Consider the following 6,369-nt stretch of genomic DNA (forward strand, 5'->3'; position numbering starts at 1 on the left):
AAGTCTACTTTCCTACAGGTTGCCTTTGTTTATGCATAGGTTGGAGAACATCCAATTTTAATACAGAAATTATGCTCAACCAATAGTAAGGCTTCCGTTCTCTGCCCGTAGATCTGTGTGTGGGAAGGAGAAAAATTCAAAGTTGAGGCCATTTTCAAGTGTTCTCTGGCTTTTACTTTTTTCTGGACTCTTTCATATTTCCTAGGTGCGTGTATACATACATGCAGCTTCAAGGGCACTTGTGAGTGTGTCCCTGGGTTATTCTCCAGTCTCTGATGCTTATCTGCACAATTTCAGCTAGGAATACGCTTGCCACAACCATGACCACCAACTCTGGCTAATAGAGATGGTGGCCTTCTTCATCTATGCATTTCCAAGATCATCACTACCATTGACATCGTCATTGGTGTTGATCATTGGTCACCCCTCCAAACTGACTGAGCCCCTTTGACCTCAGCAGAGAAGCTATTAGTCTTCACAGCCTGCCCCCTTTTTAGTGGTTGCTCCAGTGATAACAGTGGATAACATTAACTTTTCAAAGTTCATTTACAGTTTCTAATATATCAGTTATGTAAAATATATAAAACTGGCAATTTGTGTTATAGTTGTATGTATCACATCTGCATATCTTGTAAACAATAAGGGTGATATTGTAATTTTAGCTTTAAACATTTATATGATATAAAGATATTATAAGAGATGAAAAGCAGGGGAAAATAGCCTTTTGCTTTTGTATTTGATATTTACCACCTCTGATGCTTTTCATCCTTTTCTGTGTAACTGGTATAATTTCTCATCATCCTGAAGAACTACTTTTAGCATTTCTTGTAGTGCAGGTCAGTTAGTGACAAATTCTCTTAGTTTTCTTTTGTTAGGATCCAAAATAGCTTGGTTGAGAGAGAGACTAAGTTGAAGAATTATGAGTAACACTTAATGAAATTGAACTTCTGTAAGAGCTATAGAGCAAGAACAGAGTTACAAATAAAGGAAGAGCACTAGAGGTCTAAAAAGCACTAAAAAGATGTCTTAAAGTTGAAAACTCTAACTTTTGAATTAAAAATTTCAGTATATAAATTGAAATAAAGTTTGATTTCTGATGAATTAATGGTGAATTTTGGTGTATATATGTCAGTATATCTATATACCAATATATCTTTATCTATATATCTATATCTATATCTATATCTAGCTTTCATGGTTACAAAACAAACATTCCAAAGGCAATTTGCTATCATGGGGGGGATAATTTGTTCTATCAGGACCCTTATCTATGTAAAAAATATTTATGTGTATTTAATTCTACCTATGTAAATATTTAATGTACATATTTCACAAATACATGTAAATATTCATTTTTATTATTTTATTTTTTTTGTTTTGTTTTCTGTAAATCTCAAATTCACATTCTTTTTCTTTTTTCTTTTTCTCCAAAGCTAAAAATTAGTCATTAAAAAAAGAGGAAGAAAGGCCAGAGCCAGAGTCAGGGCTCAGGAAATGGAGTTCAAGCTGAACTGGCTTCCAGAAGCAGTACTTTCTGTGGGGCCTGATAATGGAGGCAAGAAAGGTGTCTGCAAGAAGAATGAAGAGGGAAAGAAGGAAGTCAAGGACCGCGGCTTCCTTTTTTTGTTACTTGGAGACTCGTTGCTACAGGCTGACAGGTCTTCGACTTTTAAGGATTTGCTGGTTTTAGTCGTGGATGCCTTGTGGAATGGGGAAGGGATGAGGGCTGGTATCAGGGACACGGCGGAAGAGGCCTTGACGATTGAGTCCGTGAGGCCGAGAGTTGCAGGCACTGGAGGGAAAGCTGTGATGTGTGACATCGCTTGGATCTGGCAATGTCACAAAAGCTGTGTTTGAGAACATGGCTAATGTCATTATGAAAGAAGAGGTGTGTGTCAAGCTGAAGGAGGATAAACAGCGCTGGGGTTGCTGAAAAGCTGTAAAACGGATGACAGAACAGGGGTGGTGACATGGGCTGCTGGCGAGGACTTGGAGCATGGGGCTATCTGCTGCAGGAGGGACCTTCTTCCATATCTGTGAATTCGAGTGTTTTTTCTACTATGGAGTTTAATGCAGATCAAAAACGATCTTATCTTCTATCAGACACGTAGTACCCTCGTTCCATGAGGAGACTCCCGAATGAGCAAAGCGCAGGAGGTTTGGGATGCTGGGGGAAGAACTAAGGGTCTTAAGTTCGCGGATTCGGTGGCTCAGTCCATCTCCCCTTCATCATTCAGTCGGATGGTGAGGTCGCCTCTAACTGGGGGCAGAAAGGGTTCCGGAGTGTAGCCACTGTGATTTGAAGATGTGCTGCTCTTTATGCCATTTGCGGATGACGGTCTAGGGGGCGCTGAGTTAGGTGGCCTGAAGTTTGCAGGGGATGCGACTTTGGGTTCTGGCCCAGAGCTCCCTGAGGACCCTGGCAGAGATTCCTGCGCCGGGCCCGACTGCTTTGGAAGAACTTCCCTAGCCGAAGTCAGGAGACACTCTTTAACTTCTTTCCCCCGGGACTTGGCTTTGCGTTGCACGAGAAGCAGGTCGAATTGCTTTTTCTGGCCCGTGACTGCCCTCCGATGACCTAGTGAATGTGTCTTGCAGGTTGGGAACCTTGTGCAAGGTTTCTTTGTCTCAGGATCCGATACTCCACAGTGGTTATTTGTGTCAAATTCTATCTCTGAAAGTCTCTTGTAAGGCTTGTCGTCGGTGGTGCCACTTTTGTGTTTCTTGTCTATTGTGGTGGACAACATTTCCTTGCCATTTGAGATCTTCTCGGGGGGAGGTGGCACTGACTGGGACATCAAGGCCGGCTTAATTAAGGGTGGAGTGGAGACAGCGGCGGACGCCGAAGTGGAGCGGGAGATGACCGCAGCGGTGATTGTAGAGGTCATTTTGACTTTGGCACCATGTGCCTTCACTAGGTTAGGAATTTCCTCTAAACTGACTGCAGGAGCCAGAACACGTGGTTTTCCCCTTGATCTTTTCGCAGAAAACACTACGTGCTGTTTGCTGCTGGAGTTAAGTAGACTGTCTTTAGGTGTTTCGAAAGGCTTTGAGGTGCTGCTGGCAGAGTTCTGGCCACCGAGACAGGTTTTCGTTTTGTTCTGTACTAGAGACGCCTTGGAAGCGGAGGGCGGAGACGCCCTGGACGGAGGAAGCCCGCACATTGAACCGTGTCTTCTCTCGCAGTGCGACTGGAAAGCCTGTGGCTTGACGACCTGATTACAGGCACTGCACACTACGAGACAGAAGTCATCATGGGCTGGATAATGGCCAAATAGGTGCATATCTTCTTTACTAAGCCTCATAACCTCCCTGCTTTTTCCACGCTCTTTTCCATCTTCTTCTAAATCTACATTGTCGGAGCCTCGTAATTGGGCGGCGTCGATCCAGGAGGACCAAGGTCTGCCCAGAAACGCCTCCGGACTGGGCGTTTTGCGATCCATGCAGCCGTTGCTCTTCCTCCTTGTTGCTTTTTCCTCGTTCCTTTGGCAGCCGTAGCCGAGAGACACTGGATTCCAGAACGCTCCGACGTCATCTTCGGAACGTTCTGACGTTGGATGTTCTGAAAGGAGGTGGGGGTGGTGGCTACATATTCATTTTTTAATTTATATGAATATGTAAATATTTTTAGATGGGGTTCTGCTAGAAAAAGCAAATCCTCCCCCCACCCACACCCAAATAGCAAACCACATTTGGAATGTTTAGAAGGCAGTGGAATATCATCAATGGACCAGTGAGATAAAAAGGAGCATCACTTCAGAATCCTGTACTCAACCAAGATATTATCACTTGACTGGCTTAAAAAATATATTTTCAGAGAATATTCAGGAACTTCGAGAGTATACTGCCAAGTGCCCATTTAAGGACCAATAGTTTACTTCAGCCAAACAGTGAATGAAGCTACAAAGCAAGGATCTTGAGATGGGGGCAAATCCTGAGAAGAGGAAAAAACGGTGAGAAATGAAGGTACATGTACTTCATATATTTGAATATGTATTTTCTGGAAATGTATAATATGAGTTTAAGAAAAAACTTTCGAATTGAAGGAGACATACATCAAGGTCAATACTACTATGTTCAGAATTATCCCAGCAAAACATAGGAATTGAAATGAGAGAAAAAAAGGAAAACAGGAAAAAAGCTTTTCAAATTTCTCACTGAAATGATAGAAGATGAGAGATGAATGAGAAGAACAAAAGAGAAAATATTCTATGTTATGAAGTATATAGGAAAGAATTTAAAGATAACTAGAAAACTATACTGTGTTGCAGCTATTAAAAATATTCTAAAAGAGATTAACCTCTTTAGGTTTTCAAGGGTAAAAAGAAAATGAAGAGTAAACATGATCAAACTGGCAAAAGCAAGAGTAAAGAAAAACAATTTAATTTCAAAGAGAGAGATCAGGGAGATCCCTCATGCCACTATGCTTCTCAAAGGAAAACTATCTAAATAATCCACAAAGAGCAGATGAAAAAATAGGTTCTAATACACATTCTTTTTACATTTTGATATCTCTGAAATTAGTATATTGTCATAATTAAAGATTAAAATTATAATTAATAATAGAAAAGAAAAACATACTTGCCTGTAATTAAAACTAATAAACTTTTTAAAGTAGTTTGAACATACTTTCTCTAATATAATAGAAATTTTGAAAATAAGTAATAAAAGTTAACTATACTAACTCCTATGAAATTAAAAACATCTTAGATCAAACGATAATACAAAATTATTCATTATTTAGAAACCAATGAATAGAATACTTTGTTAAAGAAAACATGGAATGCAAAGAAAGTAGTGTATCAGGAACATGATTTAAAATGTCTGTATTTATAGAAAGAAAAGAAAAAATAGACTTTTATTAAATTATTTATCTAATAAAATAGATAAAATATTTTCAGTTTTTATAATGAAAAAATAGAGAGCAAATATAGAAGAGAAATGAGAAAGGAGATAAAAAACCATTATCAAAAATTATATACATCTCATTTAAAGAAATGAAAACTTGGGGAAAGTGCATAGTTGCCCATCAACATATTGTCTAAATATCAAAATTGAAGTTAGAACAAGCAGAGAATTTGAGTAAACTAATTATCACTGTAAAAATTAGGAAGATGGTTAAAGGTAACATTAGAGAAGACTAAAGTAGATGGTTTTAGAGTTGAATTCTACCTAATCTTTAAAGAACAAATGATCCCAAAATTATTTATATTATTGCAGGTAGAAAACTTCACATATGACTTACAAAACTGGCATTAAAAACAAAACTGAAAAGGAAAAACAAACACAATACTATTGATCAATCTCATTTATTAACAAAGTTATAAAAATTCTAAGTGATTCTAAGTAATGTTTAAGTGGAATCTTACAGTGTATTACAAAACTAATACACTGAGCAAAACAAGGTTCATTATAAAGAATGCAAATATGATTCAATAACAAGAAATCTAATCAATTGCATCAATAAATTAATAGAGAAAAACAACATATCAAGAAACACTAAAATACATTTATTAAATCTTACACTATTGCTAATAAAAATGTAATAAAAGAAATAAAAAAGAAGTACTTAAATATAATAAAGACTATCAAAAATTGAAGGCAAATATCTAAAATGGTGATCGCTAAAATAATTTTAATTAAAATTAAGAAATATACTATAATTCCTACTGTGATATTACTAAATATCATTGCCTTTGAGACTTTAAGAAATGCAGTATAGCAAAATATAAAATAAATGACAAATGTTTGAAAAGAAGGGATAGTTTTCTTTCCTTTTCTTCGTAATATTATCGCCTACTTAATCAAAAAATCTCTAGAAATTATTAAGAGAATTTCATAATATGAACAAATACAAGCTAAATACCCAAAGTTAATAGCTTTTGTAGTCTCTAGCAATAAATGCCTAAAAGTGAAAAGAAGACCAAAAGAGAACCAAAGAAACTAAAATACTAGCAGTTATAGAAATATATTTAGAAATATATTTCACAAGAAAATAACAATATGTACATAGAAAAACTATGTTGGCTGAAGGACAAAATGAATTTGAATAAACAAAAAAAGTATGTTCTTGAATGGGAAAATCTAATATCTTAAAAGTATCATATTCCCATACTTATATATGTTTAATGAAGTTCCAATGAACAATTCACGACTCATTTGAAAATACATAAGATAATTAAAGTTCCCAGCGAATAACAAGTATCTTATCAAAGATAATAAAATTATGAAGAAATTGAGAGGAAACTTGCTTACCAGATATCAGAACATATTATATATCTACCATTCAATATGGTGTTAGTATAAAAACAGATAAATATATCAGGCAAATACAGAATTCAGAATTAGATCTTTGATAGAAAAAAACAT

At 36.5% G+C, this 6,369-nt stretch overlaps 1 pseudogene; it reads right to left on the reverse strand.

Annotated features, from left to right (window-relative positions):
• Positions 1-1,487: 1,487 nt before the first annotated feature.
• On the reverse strand, positions 1,488-3,535 carry LOC105291436 (annotated as a pseudogene).
• Between the last annotated feature and the right edge of the window lie 2,834 nt (positions 3,536-6,369).

This window comes from Pteropus vampyrus, unplaced genomic scaffold, assembly GCF_000151845.1.
Source record: "Pteropus vampyrus isolate Shadow unplaced genomic scaffold, Pvam_2.0 Scaffold45, whole genome shotgun sequence".
Taxonomy (NCBI): Eukaryota; Metazoa; Chordata; class Mammalia; order Chiroptera; family Pteropodidae; genus Pteropus; species Pteropus vampyrus.